Source organism: Lepidochelys olivacea (assembly GCF_965140295.1).
Source record: "Lepidochelys olivacea isolate rLepOli2 genome assembly, chromosome: 2".
Classification (NCBI taxonomy): Eukaryota; Metazoa; Chordata; order Testudines; family Cheloniidae; genus Lepidochelys; species Lepidochelys olivacea.
The window spans coordinates 92,540,885-92,564,005 of NC_140412.1; the positions used below are offsets into that span (position 1 = coordinate 92,540,885).

Genomic DNA, 23,121 nt, shown 5'->3' on the forward strand with positions numbered 1-23,121 from the left:
CTTGGGAGTGTAGAACTCTTGACCTTCAGCTCCAAAATACAGAGGCATCTATTTAGAGGACTTAAAACTGGAACTCGGCCAATTTGAGCCAGTAGGGGAAGCATTTGAGTGAGCACGGTGTCTCAACCTTTTCCATAGGAAGGGCAGCGTCGTTGTGACCTTCTGGTTACTGTTTGAGACCTCCAGGTTGAAAATCCATGGTGATATCAGATTGATTGATGCAATCTACCTTCTCTGGGCTACCTAACACTCCTATTGCTCCTTGCTTTAGTTCATCCAAAATATGAATGTTAAAATTATCTTTGTCAGTATCAATCTGACCCTGTATGCCCCTTTCTTGGATTCCCTCTACTAGTTCACATTTTCCATCTAGTTCAAACTGCTTGCATTACTCTCAAGACATGCATAACTCTTATGTATCAGGCACTGTCTTTTCTGCCTGGCAGCCAGGCCCCTTTACTTTATTTATAATTCCAGCCTGGATGCTCTGTTCATCTGCATCTCCCACAATAATTTGTGTGCCTCTTACCATTATGCTATGTAGGTATGGAAAGCCTTCTCAATTCTGATCTGCCAAATCACTATCCTTGGTGCATCCCACTCTAGCCTTACAACTCACATCTTAAACAATACCTACAAAAAGGGGAAGCAGAAAAATCAAGCAACAAAACAAAGCAAGCAAGCAAACACAAAACAAAAAAAGCAAAAGCAAAGCAAACAAAACACAGCCCCACAAATAAAAACAAACAAAAATTCCCCTAAACACATTTGAACCATCAGAAATGCACACAGTAATCTTACCGTTGTAACTCTTGTCATTCTTCACCATGTCCATTTGTTACTATTTGCTCCCCCCCACTCCCTATGTCTTATCTAAAATTATCCAGTAGACTAATTGCAGGGAAGGAACTTGGGTAACTACACCCTGGGTGGGGAAGGGCAATTGAGTGGGTCATGTGCTTTGGCAAGAAAAGGGGATTTGGTATGGAGGGTGGCCTTTTTTTAGGGAGGAGAAATGTCATATTAAGCAATTAAGAGGATTTTTGTTGACAGGGGGAGGGTATCTCTGAAAATTTCCATGCTTAACAAGCATAGGCACAAAGGACAGCAGCATTAGCTGCCCCTGGCACGTCAAGCATGCGATGACCCCACTTTATGGAAGTAGTGCACGATGGAGCAGAGGTACAAACAAGGGTGAATCAACATGTGAGCCACTGCAGTGCTGGTCACTGCATTTGGGAGGTAGGGTGCCAAGAGGCTATCAGCAGAGCCGGGAAAGGGGGAGGGATAGCTCAGTGGTTTGAGCACTGGCCTGCTAAACCCAGGGTTGGGAGTTCAATCCTTGAGGGGGCCATTTAGGGATTTGGGGAAAAAATTGGGGATTGGTCCTACTTTGAGCAGGGGGTTAGACTAGATGACCTCCTGAGGTCCCTTCCAACCCTGATATTCTATGATTCTATGAAAGGGCCTGTGGGACCTTTGACAGCAGAGAGTTTCGAAGGCAACACCCATTGTTTCATGTTCTCTGTGTATATAAATCTCCCCACCCTATTTTCCACCGATGAAGTGGAATGAAGCATGCATCCCATGAAGTGAGCTGTAGCCCAGGAAAGCTTATGCGCTAATAAATGTGTTAGTCTCACAGGTGCCGCAAGGACGCCTGTTCTTTTTTCACAGTCTGTATCACCCTTCCAAGCACTGAGGCATGGACACCGGTTTGGACCCCCCGTGCAGCGCCAAGCCCTGGCCTGATGTGAGGGGGGGCCGGTCCATCTAAATCCCCTCGACCGGATCGCAGCGCCCGGCCTGGAGGGTGGCCCCCGCCTGTGGCCCATCCCGCCCAGCAGATGTCAGTGTGGCCCGTGAATCCCGGCGGCGGGGCTGGGCAGGAAGCTTCCCCTCCCCCTCCCCCCGCAGCTTGCTTCCTTCCCCGTCTCTCTCCGGCTGCCTGTCACCGGGAGCCAGACAGGCAGCAGCCAGGGGAGGCGGGGGAAGGAGGCGAGCCTGGGAATGAGCTGGAGGCAGAGCCGGGCTGAGCGCACGCAGAGCCGCCGCTGGAGACAGGCAGCGGGAGGCGGCCGGCGCTGCCTGGGCTCTGCCTGAGACACCCCCCGCGCCGGGGCGGCAGGGCTCGGAGAGGCGGTGAGTGGCAGCGCCTACCCGGGCATTTCTCCCCTTCGCTCGGCGGCCGTCTCGGGGCTGGAGCCGGCGCGGCGGCTGCTGCTCCCGGGGATGCAGCTCGGCGGGAGCCCCTGTGAGCCCGGGAGTTGCTGCAGCAGCCAGAAAGTGCCTGGGAAAGTGCGGGGAGGCCCACGTTTAAGGTCCGCGGCTCTTAAAGAGACAAGCCCCAGGTTGCTGTGGAAAGGTGGCTTCCCTGTGACCCGCGCGTGTGTGCCCCTGGGTGGGGGGCGCACCGCATGTGGGTGGGTAGCCTGCCGCTCCACCCGCCTGCAGACACACCTGGGTGTGCGCACGGCGAGAGGGGGCTGGGTTCCGGCTGTTTAGCCCGGGTGAGCGTGCAGGGGCCGCCGGTCGTTTGCACTGGCTCGGCGCTGCCTTCCCGGGGTTGCGGTGACCCAGCCTGCTGGGAGAGTGGGCTCTGGAGGAGGTGTCTCTGGGGCTGGAGCGCACACGGCAAAGGGGACTGAACGGTCGCCCTGTGCGCCCCTTTGTTGTTCGTGTTACCTTGTCAGTGGGGGCTTAGTTTGCGTGGGAAGGAATGACCGGCTGTGAGGTGAACGTGGCTTTTAAATCAAAGGCGATGATGATGATATTCCACCTTTTAGTTGGATATTTTTTTTGGGGGGGGGGGGTCATCCTTGCAAAACTCTGACACAGTTGTCTGGAGGGTTTTGTCTACGCGTGTGGAATCACCGTCTTTCACTCCTCCCTCCAGCGTGTTTGTGTCCTTCATCCTTGAAGGGAAATCTGGAAATGTATCGTGCATCTGTTTGTCTTGCTTTGTGGGCTGAATGGATTGGTTTGGTTTGGGATGCTGTGTGCAGATGGTGGGGGGGGGGACTTATTGGGGTGCTTCAGCATAGGTCACTATAAAGGTGGCTTCACTGAAGCTTTTCAGAGAAGAGAACAGGCTTCAAAACTAGAGTTACATTATCCAATCTGCTCTCTGTCAGCATGTTCCTTCAGGAGGGTACTTAAAATAGTCCTTACATTTTGTATGAATATTCATCTGTTGCTATGAAGAGTTAATTTTACCTAGCACAGTGAGGTAATATTAAATGGCAGGTCTGCTACATCAATCCTGTGCTGCCCTGAAGAAGAAAGATTATAACAGAGGTGTCTGTACTGTAAAGAAAACTGTTCAACAGACCCATGCAGACAACTTTTACAGGATGGAAGGGAGCAGATAAACATTTGCTTGTATCTGTTGAACTCATGGAAAATAGACTCCTATTGACTGAAATCTGTTTGTTTTCTCTTCCATCTATTAGCAAATGTCTAATGTAGCCTTCTCTGTATCTCTGATCTACCTTGATCGCATTGAGTAGGGCAGTGGTTCTCCAACTTTTGTTCTGGTGACCCCTTTCACACAGCAAGCCTCTGAGTGCGATCCCCCTTATAAATTAAAAACACTTTTTTTATATTTAACACTAATATGAATGCTGGAGGCGAAGTGGGATTTGGGAATGGAGGCTGACCACTCACGACCCCCCATATAAAAACTGTGTGACCCTTTGAGGGGTCACGACCCCCAGATTGAGTCCCCCTAGAGTAGGAACATCAGAAGTTTATGGCATGAACTGGGAAGCTAATTTTGCTGTTATATGTGAATGTATGTATAATCTTATAATAGTTGCTGAGAAATTTAAATGGATAAAATACATATTTTATTTATTTTCTTTTGAACCTCACGATGGAATAAACAGGAAACAGGCAAAACCAGAAAAGAACTTCCCTTTGTTCAGTGATCTTAAACTGTACATCTATGATGATGTGTGGTCTAAATTGAGGATTTTTCTGTAATATTCAAGGTTTAGCAAAATGTATTTTTTATGTGTAACTGGTGGTGATTGTGCATGACAGTAAAATCAGGTAAGTAATTTTATATGATACTGAAAAGGGCATTTGGAATTATAAATGTATAATTTTAGAATGCCTAGAGTAATATTTTTTTCAATTAGGACGGAGTCATATTTAATTAGAAAGGATCGGTTTTAAAAAGACTTAATTTTTTTAAAGTGCTTATGCAAGGAAAAGGTGCATCGCATAAAGGTGTAGAGAAAAATATATGCAGGATCTCATTTCTCAGGTTAGCCAACAGGTCAGAAGTATTTCAGCAATAAGAAAGCAGAGGGACAATTACTGGTAGTTATACAGCAATCTACAAAGAACAGACTTCAGGGAAAGTTGATGAACTAATATGATGGATAACTACAATAACATTTGCTGCTGGGAAATGTTTTTCTGCATTAGAGTTTTCAAACCCTAAGTGTCTTTAATTGGACAGAGTTTTGTTTTGCCCCCACTTGCTAATTTATTTTCTAGGATAACATTCTAATGGCTTTGCATTTCATAGCAGTCCAAAATTGGTTTAAATAAAATGATATTCGTTTTGATGCACTGCTAAGTGGAGCTCTCTGGTGATGGTATAGGCTGCCACTAGCAAGCATGTAGACACTGTAGCTTCATCTTGTTAGAAATAAAAGGGACTCTTTTGCTGGAAAGACATTGAGGGGAGACAGTCTATTAACTGATGAATGTCCCCACTTCACTGCCAGCTGAAATAGTGACAAAATGTTCTCCACATCTATATCTGTACTGGTGTTGCAGCACTGAGTATTGAGTTACTCTGAGTATGCCACAAAGTCAGTAGTAAGAGAATTTTAACTGCAGTGTGTCAAATATATATCTACACATGTGTATATACATAAAATACATCTTTATATATTCTGTATTTTTGGCTATGTATTAAATTCTGCCATGTGAGTACGTGAAGATTGCTATTGCACGTACATAATGCACCTCAGTGTGTTCTCTTTCAGCAACCTGAGGTGCCCGTACAAAGCTAAATGATGATAAATGTAAGACACACAATGAGTTAACAATGTAAGATCAGTCCATTGGCTTGCATTAATTGAAACATTCCAGGCTCTGACACAATTTTTGATGGATGAGGTTGAGTCTATGTTTCAGTGTCTTGGACATATAAGAAAATTTGGGGAAACAAGAAGAAAATTGGATTCCAGGCTAAGATACAACTGTCCAAACTTTTTGGGAGGCTTAATGTTTATCAGTAAAAATATTACTGGAAAATCTTGAAGTAACTCATCCCTTCATCATTTTGAGGGAGGTAAACAGAGTTATGTGCAGTTCCTTGTAGGTAAGATCTTTCAGATGAGACCTTAAAAGCTGAGTTGTTGTCTTTTGTGTGTGTAAATTAAAAGTGCCATGACATTCTTGGAAGAGGAGTTTTTTTGCCCCAGTTTGCTTGACCAGAATTTCATTCTTTCCTTTTCCTTAGCTGTTGTACAACATGATCTGTTGTGTCTATCTGTCTGGCTCCTGCCCTTTACCCAAGAAGTGGCAGCACTCAAGTGGTGCTGTATATGAACAGGCCTTTGGTGTCCCTTCAGGATGTAGAATGCTGTCTGAATGTAAAAAATTACTATGAAAATCGTCCTAGATTTTAAAAAACACTTCCTATTCAGTGTAAACTTTAAGAGAAATGCACAATTTTTAAGAGTTATGCACTTTTACATTCCATATGTTAACATGAAATGCTATTGCATTTTATTTTTTGCCCGATGATTAGCCTTGGAAAAGTTTTACGCTAGCTGAAGTTGCTGTAATTCAGAACAACTTTATGCATATACGTATGAGCATGCCTGTCAATAACAGAAAGGGACACTCTACACTTCTAGGAGATTTTAGTGCAGTCTTTTTGCAGGTTTGGTGTGCATAACTGCTGAATTCTTCAATGGCGCCCTGCCAGCACCAGCTGTTTGTTAAAGGAACTTGTGCCAATACATTGGTGCATCAGTTGTTGAGAATCCACTCCCTCAGTGTAAACATTCATACACATTTTTCTATTACCCAGCTGGTGACTGTTTCTAAAAATAGCTGTCTTGCCTGACACATTGAGACCTGGAAGCAGTCTGCTAAGGTAGTTACCCCTCTGGACACAACGGGAAATTCTGAGTTAATTTGGTTTGTAATTTTGTAGATCCTTGGGTGATCTGCTCACTGTAGAGGGGAGATTACATCTTGGAGTTCTGCCATTCATTCAGCAAACTCTTGCCCAAACCAGAATTATACAGAGAACAAAGTAATTGATGGCCAGTATATAGCAATGTCTTCAATGCTACTGAGGAGAGGTACCAAGGGACTTGCCCTGCAGCCCTTAGTTTAGTAGTCCCATTGAAGTTAATGGGACTCAGGTAAGTACCTCTGGCTTAGTAGGACTGCAGGATCTGGCTAAGAGCACAATGAAGCAGGAGAAATTAAAGTAAATGAGATAAATGTATGGTTCATGGATTTACTTTTTCCCGTATGTTGTACACAAAAAATTGAATGTTTCAATAAAGAACAGTTAAAATTTTTCAGTTGTGCTACACATATGAAAGAAAAATGTCAACACTTTATTTTAGTGTCTTATTTGCTGACTGCCAAACCCTACAGACAATTGTATATGTATGCAGATTAAAGAAGATTATATGTTGAGTGCAAAATCATTAGTTTTTTGTGGCCTAAACATCTTTGTGTATAATATATATATGCATTTAGTAAAATGCTTCACTAGTATAGGCACTGATTGGTGATACTGTAGGTAGTGTATTTTGTTAGTTACTTTTCGTGTCAATAACTTAGTTAGGCACAGGAAATATGCAGGCACCTGTAATATCTTTAATTACCGGAGTAATACTGTGTACGTTTCTTCTTCCTAATTAAGATACGGAAATGAAAATTAATCTTTTTGTGTGTGCTATGATGGATCTCAATATTGTTCACATCTGGATTCCTTTTCTTTGAAATCCTATTAAAAATGGCACTTTGGCTTTTAAAATTGTATTTGTGAGGCACTTTCTTTCCACCGAGCTTGTTTTTCAGGTGGAGGGCTTGGAAATGACAAAGAATCTAAATGTAATTTCTCTCAAGATTGGCAACTGAGAGCTTTCCCGGATGAAATAAGTTTGCACTGTGCCAAATGGTTGACTTTTCTAGAATAAAAGGGTAATGCGAAAAGTCCTCTGGTTAATATATTGGCATTCCCAGAACCCACTAAAACTCAGGCAGGTTGCCAGACACCACTTAATGAGGATGCAGAATGTCTGGCACAAATCCACATGAACAACAGCAAAGAAGTTTGGGGGTGGGAGTGTGTATGTGGTGGGAGGAGGGGCGGGGAAGCTGCGTGCCCACACCCATTATTAATTTTTAATTACTGTATTTTGCAGTTAAGCTTAACAGAAATCCTCTCCACCAGATTCTGAAAGCTTTGTATGCACAAAAATGTGGACGTGTAAAATTAAAATAACCTTGGTTTGTGGCAGAACTGTATAGGGATTATTTTGTGAGGGGTTTCTTATGTGGGTTTTTTTTTTTTTTTTGGTCAGTGGGGAGGGCATAGAAGACGAATGGGAGATGATAGCTATTTTATGAAGTTTTGTTGTTTGCTAAAACAGAAAAGCATTTAAGAAACTCTGTCTGTCAGACAGTTTGTGACAGTGCAAGTCAGTGCTTGCCAAGAACCAGGCAGACAGACTGTTAAAGTTACATGACGGGGATAAATAAATTACTGCTGTCTGAAAGACACACAGTCACTGCAAACCTGTGATGTGCCTTTGCTTGCGGTGGTTGTGTTTGCTTATGTTTTGCCTCATGGCAAGTCTTCTGCTCTCTGATGAGAATTGTGTGACTTGGTTCAGAAATACATATAATTTGGTTGTAACAGTTCAGTAAATATATCCATCCTATATTTTGTAGCTGTTTTTTAGGATTCTGATCCCAAGTTTGAACCTTCCTCACATGAGCTTCACTCTGCCTTACGTAAAGCAGCACCCATTTCTATTTGTAGGCTTGTTCTGGATAAAACTAAATTATGTCCTCTTTACATCTTGAGCTCCTGGCATTTTTGACATGGTTATGTAATACAGATAGACCTGTGAGTGTTTAGGTGTATATGTCCCAGAATGAACCAATAGAGGGAGGGGGGAAATGCGTGGGGAGTACTGAGACAGTTGTGTGGAGCTCTTTGGTGGTGGTATAATGTACTTTGATCTCTGCCAATGTAGATTTCTAGTTGGCTATGTGACAGGTGCAGCAAGTACTCCTGGAGGAATTCTGTGCCAAAAAATTAAAAATTCTGCACACAATATTTTAAAATTTTGCATATTTTATTTGTCTAAATTATGCAATATAATCACACCAATTTCAAATATTTGGGTAATTTATTTAAACTACAATACAGTGGATGGAGAAAGGGAGTGGGGAGCACTGGAGAAAATCCCCAAACCCCCTTTGTCTGATAGTAATGTAGTTAGATTTGACCCTTTATTTCTAGTTATTAGTCAAGGAATATATGTAGCCATATGCTTATATTACATCATAGGCAACTGAAGAGCAAGTGAGGGATGGGGAATCACATCACAATTTATATTGGCTACTGACCATCTCCAGAAAGGTCATTAATAAACAGTTCATGAAGCGCATTTTGATACGGAAATTTTTCAGTCAAAAAATTTAGACCAGTTCTCATCACTAAAGCATCATAAACATTTGTCAGGCCATATTGTCATTTACAATAAGGCTCCTTTACACCATTCTGGCGATGTAAAGGAGCCTTAACTCTTTTATACCTGTTTTATACCCCTGGGGGAATTCACTAAGAACAATGGAAACAATTCACTAAGCAGGCAGGCTGCTATATTCTGCTCTGCCGGAGGGGACAGAGCCTGCCCCACACCAGCCTCCTCAGAAACACCCTGAAGCCTTGTCCCTCCACGCCGGACATGCTGTAATAGTAAGTGAGAGGAACAAAGTCTCGTTCGCTCTCTCACATGCCCAGCCCCACCTCCCAGCAGTGATTGACATCTCCCCATGCATGCAAGCCCGCCTAGCCCTGCCCCCCAGTGGTAATTTACATCTCTGCAGGCTACTCCAAGTGCCCAAACCAATGTGCCTGCACTGCCAGGGAGGGGTGCATGACCGCTTTTGTGGCTTCCCTTTGCTTCCCTATCAGAAGTAATTTTTCTGCAGGGAAGCAAAGAAATCTGCCGGGAACATGAATTCTGTACGTGCACAGTGGTTCAGAATTCCCCCATGAGTAAACAAGCTTCATGGTCTCATCTTAGTAGTGGTGGACATTGTGCCCAAATTTCCAAATCAACCATTCATTTAGGACCAGTTCCAAATAAGAGGGCAATATATCATAGAAAAGAGACAGCAACAGAATGTTGCAGATGAGAATGAAGATGTATTGGGATAGTACTTGCAGTCCATTCATTATGGTTGGCACCAGCTAGTGACGTGTTTCTTTCATGTTAAATAGATTAATTTAATTTTAAATAAAAGAAGTGAAAATATCACAGTATTTTATAACATAGTCCAAAGTCGACCTTTCAAAAACAGTAAAGATGAAACCTTGAATTTGCTATTGTGTATGTAAAATACCAGGTGCAGGCATTACATCTTATACTTTTCCCATCTCCTGCATAATTTTCTGACATTAATATTTCACTTTGACTGTAACGCTTTCTAGTCTGTATGTTGCTCTAAGGTTGTCTGTTTTTTAGTAAGGTTTGGTGTGGTCTGAACATTTGTGTCTGGCTGAAGATCCTTGCAGCTGAATAGTTCTATCACAATTCTAGGACTATGAACATGAAATCTATTTGGTTATGATCTTGGAGCAGAATATGAAGTTCTTATGAAGCGTTAGAATAATTGTGAACTTATAAATACAGTAAATGCCCTAAACTTTCCAGCAGGAGAACAAAATGTCCTCCTTATGACGAATTCTATATTTATTCATACCCCTAAAGTTAGCGATGTTTTACTGGTCTAGTGACTGTCTGAGCATCACATTGTTATATTCTGATATAAGGTTACCGTACCTTGTTTTTCATCTTCATTTGGTGTCCATCATTATGATACTTATTGTAACAACTTTTTAATTTTAAAAATAGAATTCCCACCCTGCTGGGTTCCAAAGGATGTTAGAATGAAAGTGTGTGTGTAGGGTGGAGGGGTATTAAGTAACCTCTTTTTATTGCGTAGCTGTGTTGAAATGGTTACAGTTTTGGTTTCTCATACCTAAAAACTATTTGCATTCTTCTGTTTCATGAAGGGACGCTGTGTGACTGAGACACAGGAAAGATATTGCAGAGCAGTCTATTCAACACCTCTCCTCTACCAGTAAGACTGGCGTGAAACTGTTATAGTGTATGCATTAATTAAAGAATGAGCCATTTTGACTTATGACATGTAAACTCCTGTAAAAGTTGCCTGTCTTTTTTTCTGACACCTAGAGCAAGGATTAGTAAGAAAGTATGCATTTGTGCGCCCTCACCAGTAGGGTTAGGTAAAGCTATTCTATGGAGTTTCCTGAATGTAGATGTTTTTGTTTAAAAGAGAGGACATGTTCAGATCTTAATGCTACTGTTACAGCTAGCACTTACTGCTCTCATTTAACCACAAGTTATTTTGTTCAATATGTTCACTTCCACAGTGAGGGAGAAGAATTCCTTCCATTGCAGAAAGTATTCTTCAGTGAAATTCTATGTCCCGTGCTATGCAGACTAGCAGATTGTAATGGTCCTTTTTGCTCTTAAAGTATCTTAAATCGATGAAACCTTTGTTGGCATTTTCAGCAGAGGCAATAGTCTGTCAAGAGTGACTTCACGGCCTCATCTCTTTTAGCTTAGAATTGAAGAACGTTTTGGGTAGTGGGTGGTGTGGCTTGTGCTGTGCCTGATTTGATTTCCAGAGTTGTCAAGCTGACACCTGTCATGAGAATTGAAATTGACAAACGCTTTTTAAAAAACAAAGTTTTGTTTTGTTTTAGTTTTTGTGCTGCTCTTCCACACATCATCCTAACAGATGCCTGGCCTCCCAGGATTTGACTAGTGTTAAGCAAAATGAAACTGAATATTTGCAGAACATAGGTGGAGGAGACATGCAGTTCTTTGCCACTCCAAACAAGTGACTATGGACATTTGTAGGAAGCTAATCCCAAATGTTTCTGGTCTGCCTCAGTGAGGAACAATTGCTGATGCACAGGTGTTCATATGAGAGCTTTTTTTCTTCAAAAGTTGCATGGGAGAAAATGTAATAGAGAAAAGAAAGAGTCTTTACCAACTGCTCTTCCCGCAGTGTCCAATGTATAATGTTGTGTGAGTGTGTGTGTGTAAGTGAGAGAGAGATGTATTGGGTTTTACCCTCAGTCCAGTACCCAGCCAGCTGTAGAGTCTAGTAAAGTGGGGCCTGTGCCTCCTCCCTTTCCCACAGGCTCTGTGTTAACTTCTCACAAGACCTACAGGCAGAACATAAAGCTCCTGCCACTTCCCATACTACTCCCCCCAAGGTGCATCTCAGGTGAGTTCGTATGTTCCTATCAGGCTCTCATGGCTTCCTATTAGTGCTTTTTCTTCCCCATTGTTTTTTCAATCCAGAGTTAACCTAAACAAGACATTCAGTGAGTCAAAGCCTCCGCCACCTAGTGTCCCTTTCCACCCCTTCATTTACCCCTCACCCTGTCAGCCTAACTACAGTAAACCCAGGCATACATCCCTGTGGGATTCTGAGGAAGAAGGGAAAATGTCATAATCTTCTTTGGTGTCCAACTCTGAACTTGTCTCTCTGAGGAGTTTTTTTGAATGCAAAGGCCAGGGCATGAGCCACTTATAGTAGTGGTCAAGGCATTACACTTGTCTGAGGATTCTGTAACACCTACTGCCTTCCCAAAAAGAAAAGAGATTTCGGTACTGTTTCCTATTAGAGGAAAGGATTGATGTTTTGGGCAAAATGCATATAAGCTCTGTAAGGAGGAAAAAGAACTGGGTCTCCTTGCCAAAAACCATCCCTATACTGCAGGGTGCTCTAAGATATGTTGTGTTTCCTTACATGGAGCATCTTCTTCTCTATGTAACCATCTGACAAGAAGATAGCTTCTGTATTAACAAAATACATAATCTAAGGGTTTGGGAGCAGCTTTAATTTCAGTTTTTGTCACAAGAGCTCTTATCTCATTTAAGGATGTTGAGAAGGTGCTAGCCTCCCTTGAGAGGAGGAGAAAGAGACAAATTGGATCATGTCACTTTAGCTACTGCCTTTCTAGCTGACACCTCTTTATATTTGCTAAACCCATGGGCAGTGGAGCAGTAGCTGATAAACTTCCTTGGTCACTGAGTTTAGGAACAACCTAAATCTCCTCTCCCTACTACTACTACTGAGTAAGTATACTTTTTGGGGTAGCCTATATAAAATAGTTTTAAAGCAGGGAATTTTTTTTTTAAGTCTAGACAAGTTCAGATATTTCCAAGATTGGCCAGGCAATTTCTGCTTAAAAGTTGAAAAACTTCTTTAGAAGATCATACCAGCCTCCTAGATCTTCCCAGTTTGTGGCTTGGTGAGCTACAGTATATATTGAAGGGACAAGAGACGATGCTTGGGAGGTCCCCATTCCAGTATTTCCAGTTTCTGACTTGCTGCATTTGCTACACTCTGACTCCCCTAAACTTGTTCCGGTGTCACTGGATGGGTAGTTTTACTATTTTCTCAGAGTGGGGGAAAAAAACTATCCAACAAATGGGTTCTTGCTGTTTTTTTCAGAGAGTTACTACATAAAATTTACCTCAACTTTCCTCATTTCAATAAATGTGTCCCTGAACCCTGCCAAAAGACATGCTTATAAGCAAGTGTGTCCCATTCCTCCTAGATATTTGTGCTAGTCTTCATGTCCCTTCTGAGAAGTTAGATAAAGACATTTACTCTCTAGTGCTGAAGGATATAGAAGCTTCAGAAGTCTTGCATTTGAAATGGTTAAACTACTTTTTTAGAAATACAAGAAATTCCAGATAGAATCTCTTTGTTCTCAGTAGCAGCTGTACAACAGAGAACTTTTAGCATCTACAGATCTGAAAGGTGCCTCACTTTCATAATACCTATTTCAGCATCTTATCATAAATATTTAAGATTCAAGATCACCCAGTCCTTTCAGTTTTCACCAAGCTCTTCTAGCACAACTCCATGAATGTTCCCCTAGAATCTGATTGTAGTAGCAGCCACCTCTAATAGGGAGGCTTTCTGTTCTGTCATTTTTATACAATTGCTAAAAGTGAAATTTATTTCATAGACCCGTGTTGTGATTCAAAAAAATGTGCTCCCTTCTTTCATCGTAAAGGTTTATAATAAGACGTCAAGAAAGAACTAATCCACCTGGGAGCTTGCGTCAGTGCTTGGGAGAGCCATATGTGACTGCTTCAGACAAGGCTTCAGAAAATGGTTCCACTACCAACTAAGGTGCCCTCACAGACCCATCCATCTGCCAGACAGTCCTGCAACTCACTGGCTTAATGACTTTTGTCTTTGATTTGATGTCTCTTCACAGCAGAGCTCCACTTTCCTCCCTGTAAGTGGTCTCACAAATTTCACGCTTTGGAGAAGAAACTCTCCATTCTGGAGAACGTCAGGAAGTCTGTTCTCTGGTCAACCCAACCTGCTCATCTTCTCCAGGGAGCTGGGCTCCCCAGTCCTGATGAGACTACTGTTAATGATACTCTCGTCTTCTTGGATAGGGAGCTTGTGCAAACCAGGCGTCTGGGTAGAGAAAGGCTCAATAGATTGCACATGAAACAGGTCTGACCTCACAAGCAGGTAGAATCCAGTCAAGCTGCTACGACTTAAAGTTTTATTTTAGCACACAGAGCTGTACGAGGATTTGCTGTAACAGCAGTTGGAAATCTAATTTGCATAACGGTGTATAAACTAGATGCTTACAAATTTCACCTTATTGCTTAATGGAAATGCTTGTCAGACTATTGAGGTGTCCATGGCCTGCAGTGTGTGTGTGTGTGTATATATATATATATATAGAGAGAGAGAGAGAGAGTATAGATATTTGTATTCTTAGATGACCCTGTAGAGTTAAGAGCTACAGGAATTATGTGCTGTGGGGAGATAAATCCTGTAAACTTCAGATGATGCTTGTACTTTTTGTGGTAAAATTGTGCCCATTGGGACCAGCTGTCACAGGATCAATCAATCCTTTTTTCCAGCCTCTCTCTCTCTTATTTTGTTTATTTTTAGGCTAAAGGGGCTAAGTCTCTGTTGCAAAGTCTAGGCTGATCTCTGATTTCTAATCCTTCCACCAGCCAAACAGTCAAGCTGAGAAGAGAGAAAAACTGCTCTCGGTAGCAGTACAGCTTGATTCTTTATTGTGATGATCAATATGTACAGGCTGTGCTGCCTCAACAAGTCTACTGGAAACATAGAAACCTGGAGGATAAAACATTTTATTTTATTAATGGTAATTATATGAGTAAATCTGTTCCTGTACTTTGAGCAGAGGTAATTCTGTCTCTAATACTTAAAAAAAAAAAAATTGTACAGCAGAAGAATAGTAACATAAATCTGAAGGAAGATACAAGCAGTGAGTCAGTCCTGGAAAAGAATCGATGTGCAAGGACTCTTACTCCGGTGTAGTTTCATTGATTTCAGTGGGATTCTGTGTGGGAGTAAGAGCCCTCCCTGCTTGAATCAGTTTGCAGAATTCAGGGTTTAGGACAGTACCCTGCAGGGGGTGAGAGATAAGAAGCACAGAAAGTGAGTTTAGCTCTTCCCTGTGGGCTGGAGATAGTCTTAGGGCGATATTTTTAGGTAGAGGAAATGCGGGTTGTGGTGAATGCAGATTGCAATAGGAGGGGGAACTCTCGTAGCATCAAGCATGGAAGAGGGGAGCTCTACTTAACAAAGCTAAAGAAGAGGAGGGGCAGTTGTTCTCCCCTCTCTCTTAGCTTAAAGTCTGATTATATGAAGGGGTGAGGGTGCTAAGGTCTTCCTAAAAGAACACTTTTGACCCTAATGTTTGGCTGTCAAAGTCTTCATTTCAAGACTTGAGCATGTTTTTTTTCCCCTACTTTCTGAAAAGCTTCTATGTAGGCAGTAGCTTTGTCAAGCTGAAAAACCCCTAGCACTGTAAAGAGGGGATAGGATGAAAACATAGAATGGCTGCAGAGGGGAGTGACTAAAAGCCAGTTTACTAAAGGTTCAGAAGATGAGCGCTGAAAAAGAGAGAGGTTTATGGCAACTCCTGTGGTAGGTAGGAGGAAAGATTATCTACACTAGCGTGGCTGGAAGCTACTGTGGGTGTGCAATGAAGTTGGGACACTGTGTTTGAAGCAATCCCTGCTATTTTATTTCCTTAAGGTGTGTTCTTTTAAAGGGCGTCTATATGATTCTATAGTCTCTTGCCGTGTACTTCCTGTGAAGTTTTCCAGTTGGAGGAATACTTCAATGATATGTGCTAAATATATATAGTTATACACACATTTTCTTCATTGCTTTTAGCATAATAATACTATCTGGTGCCAAAGAACCACTGCCAATCCTCCTCCTCCATATTGTATAGCAGCATGGAGTATCTTGTTTTGCTTGGTCTCACCAGTATGCAACTTTGTGTAGCTGTACCTGGTCACCACTGATGAGGAGTTAAGATACCTTCACCGACAACTAGAGCTAAGGGGGAACTGGATTTTTCATTTCATGGGAAAATCCACATTTTTGAATTTTTTCCATTCCAAAATGGAGCAAAACTTATTTTTTTAAAAATTACCCACAAAATTAAATTCTTAAACCAGTTTCATTTGGAGTTGATCTGATTTGACTCTTGTTTTCCATTTTATATTATAATTTATAATATAAAAAAGGTTGAAATAAAAAACAATTTGAAAACAAAAAATCAAAATGTTCCAATGTCGGAAATTTTGACCTTATCAAAACAAGCTTTTTCAGTTGTGTTGAAATGGACAAGGTTCCGTGAAACTTTTGACAAAATCCACTTTAGGTTCTAATGGAAAATTTCCAACCAGCTCTACCTAGAACTCTTGTGTTTTGTGGGCTTGTCTCAACCTCTGTTATTTTAACTTTATTTGTTTAAGATCTTTCACTTCCTTGCAGTCTTCCCTTCTAGCTCAATGCAACTTTACTTCAGTTATATCTGGTCTCCTCCATGGGAGTCAGTCACTAAGCCCCTTTATTTCTGATTAATTTCTTGACAACTTGCTTCCTTTTCACAGTTGTTTTACCACACAAGATCTTCTGTGGTCCTGCTAGTCTGTCTTCCTGATGAAATTCTCTGCTGTTGAATATGGTTACTCTGCCTTGGTTATCAGTTGTTTTAACCTCCTTGTTACTATTTTCAATTGCAGGTATTGACTATCCACACATCATATATTAGTTTACCTGCTGCAACAGACTCTCCTGTTTCATTTATCTACTACTAATTCTACATGGTTGGTTGTTTCCATAGTCTGGAGAAGACCTGGGTGAAACATAATGAGACTATTTGAATTTGTTCTCTTGTTTGTAAGGTGGGCTTAATTACAAGCTAAAACTACATTTAGTTTCTTAAGAGCATAGAACTGGAGATATCAAATCACTGATCCATTTAGCCAGGTGCCCTTCCCCTAACAGTGGCCATTATCGGATGGTTCACATGTGAACTTCCTACCATATGATGCTCCTGTCCATTTACTCAAAGGTGCTGATTTAGGAGGGAAGATTACCTTCCTGAATCTCCTCTCCTTCCCCTTGCCATTTAGCATGTGATTTAATAATCCTTATCATTATTGAAGTTGATGTCAGCTAAACAAAATTTGTGACACACAGGATATGCAGACAGTGCTCTTATCTGGAGTGAATTTTCAGCATGAGGTATGCAGTTAAATCTTGAGGCACTAGTTGAAATTTTAGGTCACTCTCCTTAATTTATGACACTTCTAAGGAGAGAAAAAAGAGGTAATGCTATTTGCTAACATGGGAGAGTCATCAACCTTGCTGCTTAGTGTCTTTTTTGTTTGGTATTGTTTTGTATTACAACCTTCATGCAATTTAGGTGTAGTTTTTTTTTTTAAAAAGTCATTGTCTTCTGCTTTGAAAGACAAAAATTCTTATATGAAAGTGTATACACTTGTTTTGTGTATGCAATAGATTTGAATGGTTCTGTCAGAGCCGACTGGATTACTGTGTTATTGTACATTTGTACTGCATTAACTGTGCTAAATGTTTAACAGGCAATATGTTTAGGGCCTGTACTATGTTTGACATTAATAGTGAAACAGCCAATAGTGAATTACTGCACTAGGGTTCTGAACAACTGAAAAAGGGAGAATATAATATAAAGTGCACATAAAGTGTAACTACTGGCGGCATGAGTTGGCCAGAATAATCAGCTCACCTTTTTATGTCTGTTTAGCAGTCTACTGGCTGACACAGCATCATTTTTGTTTGAAGGTTTTTATAACAAAGTAAATGACGTGCTACAGGGCACAGTTGTTTTCTGAACATCACTTTTAGAGTTGGAACCGTAGGCTGCTGGATAAACAAGTCATGTTCTAATTAGGTATGTCTGTTTTCAGCAAAATGATGTCAGAATGTAAAACCATCAGATTAATTAGGGCTGGATTAAAGCAGCATAAGTGTGTCATTGTGCAATTTCCTCCGCAGTAATGGTTTATATGCTTGGTACTATGAACATGTTCTCTTTGTAGTGGATTCTAATATCTAAACTGTATCAGTAAATGTATTCACCTAAATTTAGGTTATTGCAGACTATGTACTATATGTATTTTATGATTTTTAAATCAGATTTTGTACTTTTTTGATCATCTAAGCAGTACACCCAGATGGACAGACATTCTTTCCTTAACCTGTGTATTATATAATTTTAATATTAGCTTTAATAAAATTTTAATACCTGTTCTTATCAAAAGGTATCTCAAAGTTATCCAGGAGAAAATTGGTATATATTGTAAAATGTAGTTTGTTAAATAAAAACAATTAAATTCCCCAGGAGATGTTTCTATACATCTGTTTTCTCTTAAACATTTAGAAAAAGAGAGCGGCATAACCACATATATTGGTAATTTTGGGTATCGTTTTTTGTCATTTTGAGTTTAAAGATGCTGTAGAGGGTAATAACAAATAGAAAACAAAATGAGTTTCTAACTTTCTTGGGGGCATGTTTCAAAAGTTCATGAATGTTTAGAATGTGATGTGAGCTAATTGCAAAAATAAATACGAAATTTGAAAGATTCTGAAGTCAGTTTTGTATAACTGTTGAGATTTTTGCAAGTGTCGGTATGCTCTAAATTGTAGCTGTATATTCAAACATCTTTTCTCCTCACTCCCCACCCTTGCTTCTCAAGCATTCAGTAGGAAACAGTGATTCTGTCTGGGGACTCCTCTATATTGCTGTTGCCAACTTTTCCCCATTCTCTACTACTCCAGCTTCCGTTCCTCAGTTCCATCTTTCCAATAAAATTTTTGCACAAACATTAAGGGCAAAGTCATGAGTCTGCTCACACAATCACACAAGTGGTAAAGGGGCATGATGAGACCATTACTTCTGTGACAGGGTGGACTAGGCCCTGTGGACCCCTGCTGGAGGCCTTGCAGCCCTGCCACATCCCAGAAAAGGGCAGTGGAGAGGATCTGCCAAGCTGCCTAGAGAGGCTGTCTGGGGCTCAGCTAATCAGGAAAGAGGCTGCAAGGAGCAGCCAATCAGGGCCCAACAGGTCCGTTTAAAAGGAACTGCAGGGAGAGAGAGAGAGTTCAGTCTGCTGGCAGGGCCTGTGGGAGTCTGAGAATCGCTCCTGGCTGGCTACTGGGAGCAGGAAGTTACTTGTGGGGACTGGGGGCGTGAGGAAGGAGCTTCTGGCTGGCTGCTGGGACTCATCTAAGATGGCTAAGGGGAAGTGGTCCAGAGAAATGAAGAGCAGCAATTAGTAAAGGGACACAGCATGAGGGTGCTATAGAATCATAGGACTGGAAGGGACCTCGAGAGGTCATCTAGTCCAGTCCCCTGCACTCATGGCAGGATTATCAAAGACCGTCCCTGACGTGCTTGTCTAACCTCCTCTTAAAAATCTCCAGTGATGAAGATTCCGCAACCTCCCTAACCAATTTATTCCAGCGCTTAACCACCCTGACGGTTAGGAAGTTTTTCCTAATGTCCAGCCTCAGCCACCCTTGCTGCTATTTAAGCCCATTGCTTCTTGTCCTATCCTCAGAGGTTAAGGAGAACAATTTTTCTTCCTCATCCTTGTAACAACCTTCTATGTACTTGAAAACCGTTATCATGTCCCCTCTGTCTTCTCTTCTCCAGAATAAGCAAACCCAATTTTTTCAATCTTCCCTCATAGGTCATGTTTTCTAGATCTTTAGTAATTTTTGTTGCTCTTCTCTGGACTTTCTCCAATTTGTCCACATCTTTCGTGAAATGTGGTGCCCAGAACTGAACACAATACTCCAGTTGAGGCCTAATCCGCGTGGAGTAGAGCAGAAGTATTGCTTGTTGTATCTTGCTTACAACAACACTCCTGCTAATACATCCGGGAATGACGTTTGCTTCTTTTGCAAGTGTTACACTGTAGAATCATATTTAGCTTGTGATCCACTGTGACCCCCATATTCCTTTCCGTAGTACTCCTTCCCAGGCAGTTATTTCCCATTTTGTAGTGTGCAACTGATTGTTTCTTCCTAAATGGAGCACTTTACATTTGCCCTTATTGAATTTCATCCTGTTTACTTCAGACCATTTCTCCAATGTTTCCAGATTATTTTGAATTTTAATCCTATCCTCCAAAGCACTTGCAACCCCTCCAAGCTTGGTATTGTCCACAAACTTTATAAGTGTATTTTCTATGCCATTATCTAAATCATTGATTAAAATGTTGAACAGAAATGGACCCACAACTGATCCCTGCCGAACCCTACTTGATATGCCCTTCCAGCTGGACTGTGAACCACTGATAACTACTCTCTGGGAATGGTTTTCCAACCAGTTTTGCACCTATCTTATAGTAGCTTCATCTAGGTCAGAGGCGGGCAAACTTTTTGGGCTGAGGGACACACCGGGTTTCCCGCGGGCCGTAGTTTGCCCAACTCTGATCTAGGTTGTATTTTTCTAGTTTGTTTTTTAGAAGGTCATGCAAACCCGTTTCAAAAGCCGTACTAAAGTCAAGATCTGTAACATCTACTGCTTCCCCCCCCCATCCACCGCTTCCCCCCATCAAAGAAAGCTATTAGGTTGGTTTGATATGCTTTGATCTTGATAAATCCATGCTCACTGTTACTTATCACTAGAGCTCCATGTTTGTCACAGAGGTTGTGGAAGTCATGGATTCTGTGACTTTCTGTGACCTGTGCGACTTCTGCAGTAACCAGTGTGGCTGACCCCAGGGCCACCCAAGCAGTTTGCTCCAGGGCCAGCTTCTCAGGCAGCCGCTGGGACAGCCGCAACAGCCACTCCTGGGAAGCTGGTGCCGCTAGCCTCTGGTGCCCCCTCCCAGCAGCAGCTCCCTAGATGCCCTCCCCGCAGCGGTCCCTGCCCCCCCTCCAGATTTAATCACAGGTATTTTTAATATGTCATGGACAGGTCACGGGCCGTGAATTTTTTTTTTTTTTATTGCTCGTGACCTGTCCATGCTTTTACTAAATATACCTGTGACTAAATCGTAGCCTTGTTTGTCACCTTATTATCTTCTAGGTGGTTGCAAATTGCTTGCTTAATTATTTGCTCCATTATCTTTCCAGGTACTGAAGTTAAGCTACTGGTCTGTAATTCTCTGGGTTGTCCTTATTTCCCTATTTTTATAAACTGGCACTATATTTGTCCTTTTCCAGTCCTCTGGAATCTCTCCTGTATTCCATGACTTTTCAAAGATAATCGCTAATGCCTCAGATATCTCCTCAGTCATCTCCTTGACTTGAAGACATCTAACTTGTCTAGGTAATTTTTAACTTGTTCTTTCCCTATTTTAACCTCTGATCCTACCTCATCTTCACTGGCATTCACTATGTTAGGTGTCCAATCGCTACTTCCCTTTTTGGTGAAAACTGAAACAAGAAAGTCATTTAGCACTTCTGCCATTTCCACATTTTTCAGTTATTGTTTCCCCCTTCCATTGAGTAATGGGCCTACCCTGTCCTTGGTTTTCCTCTTGCTTCTGATGTACTTGTAGAATGTTTTCTTGTTATCCTTTGTCTCTCTAGCTAGTTTAATCTCATTTTGTGCCTTGGCCTTTCTAATTTTTTCCCTGCATACTTGTGTTATTTGTTTACGTAATTTGTAATTTTACCTAGTTTCTACTTTTTGTAGGACTCTTTTTTGATTTTTAGATCATTGAAGATCTCCTGGTTAAGCCAGGGTGGTCTCTTGCCATACTTCCTGTCTTTCCTACGCAGTGGGATAATGTGCTCTTGTGCCCTTAATAATGTCTCTTTGAAAAACTGCCAACTCTCTTGAACTGGTTTTCCCTTAGCCTTGCCTTATACTTAAACGGTTACTGAGTTGAGACCCAGTGCAATGGGTGGGACTGGGTCCCCCACTACTACCACCAGCCACTGTCGGGGAGTGGCTACACCCTAAGGAAGGGAGTAAGAACTGTGGCACCCTAGGGAAGGGGGCTGCCCAGGGACTGCTCAGCGGGAAGCTGTGGTCAGAGAATGGAGTCCAAGAGGGATGGCTCAGCAGGAAAGCTGGGGTCACTGAGGATGCAAGTAGGGGGAAGGAGTCCCCAGGGAAGAAGCCCTTAGGGCACTGCTCAATTCCAGAGTAGGACCCTTGCTACCTAGCTGGACCAAGCAAGGGTACTGTGATGGGCACTGTTGGATTGGTTAAAGACTACGTGCAGAGAGGGCTATAGAAAGACGAACCAACTGAGGGGGTATTGCGACAGGCTCCCGTTGGACTAATTAAGGGCCTGGGAGAGCTGCCGGACATGAGGACATTTTTGGACTGTGTACTCCGGAAGGGGTTTGTTTGTTTTGCACATGGACTGTGTGTGACTCGTCTGGAAGGTTGGGTCACTGAAGATCCATCTGACAAGTGCAGCGGCCGAGAGGGGGCACCATGAGCGGGGGAAAAAAACCAGCAAGCATGCACTCACTAGACCAGGGGGTACTCATGAGAGGTGGCTCCTACTCTGTTACAACTTCCCTGTCTGGGATACTTGTGTAACCAAACCTTGCAGAGGGGGAAGAGTATGAGCGATCAGCGTGGAGGGGGAGGTTGTGCCAGGAAAAAGCTTGGCTCAGTTACTTCCCCCCTGGAGCAAATGTAAGCAGGGTCTCAATTGTGTCTGAATCACAAATTGGTGCCTACTTTGCTCCTAAAGCGGCAATTAAGGTTCTGCCAGGTGCCAGTCCAGCCCTAAGTTTATACATACTTATTTATGAAGAAGGCGAGATTCCAGACTGACAGTACTTATTACATTGGGAGAGAGAGAGAGAGATGGAAATAATCTTCTATTTTTAAATTTATTTGGACGAAAACCCATTAATTTGAAAAAGGCACCATAAAGATCTTTTTGTGAGTTGATCCTTAGTTTATTACCTTCTATTTGTAACAGACAAAAATGTAGACTTATTGAACTTGATTCTTCAGGAGTCCTGTGCAGAGAGGGCTTGTGGGCCTAGGGCCCGCTGCCATCAACCGTGTTTATTTGGAAGAATATAAAGATGACAGTGCAGACTTTCCTAGCTACACTTAGAACAGATCCCACTTCTATAATTAAGGGCCGAATCCTGCAGTCAGAGCCACGCAGGCAAACTGCTCTACCCCATTGGCTTCAGTGGGGCACGAGGATCTGCTCACATGGGTCCAGTTGCAGGATCAGGACCTAAACTTTGTTTATTGTCACGTTTCTTCTAACTTTCTGTATTCTCACAGCAGCAAAGTGTTTTTGTAATGCTTTCCAAACAGTAAACACTGTGTGTCTTTACTGGTTGACACAAAACAAAATTCACTCCTTACTTCAAGAGGATTTTTTTTTCCATGTCATATTCCTTTAAAATGTTCTAGGAGAATTGTAAATGTGCTTTAAATGTTCAGTTTTCAATTCCCAATAAAAGGTTCTCTCTCCTTTTTTTTTTTTTTATATGAGC

At 41.9% G+C, this 23,121-nt stretch overlaps 1 protein-coding gene across 2 annotated transcripts in view; it reads left to right on the forward strand.

The window, feature by feature from the left end:
- Positions 1 to 1,944: 1,944 nt before the first annotated feature.
- The window catches only part of LDLRAD4 (low density lipoprotein receptor class A domain containing 4), a 435,520-nt gene continuing 414,343 nt past the window's right edge, over positions 1,945 to 23,121 (forward strand). Inside the window, exon 1 of one of the 2 annotated variants that reach the window (XM_084619586.1) lies at positions 1,945 to 2,142. The gene's annotated coding sequence lies outside the window, so the exon portion shown is untranslated. Of the gene's footprint in view, positions 2,143 to 2,182; positions 2,322 to 23,121 lie in introns of those variants that run through there. The other variant, XM_084619587.1, reaches the window with a different exon arrangement.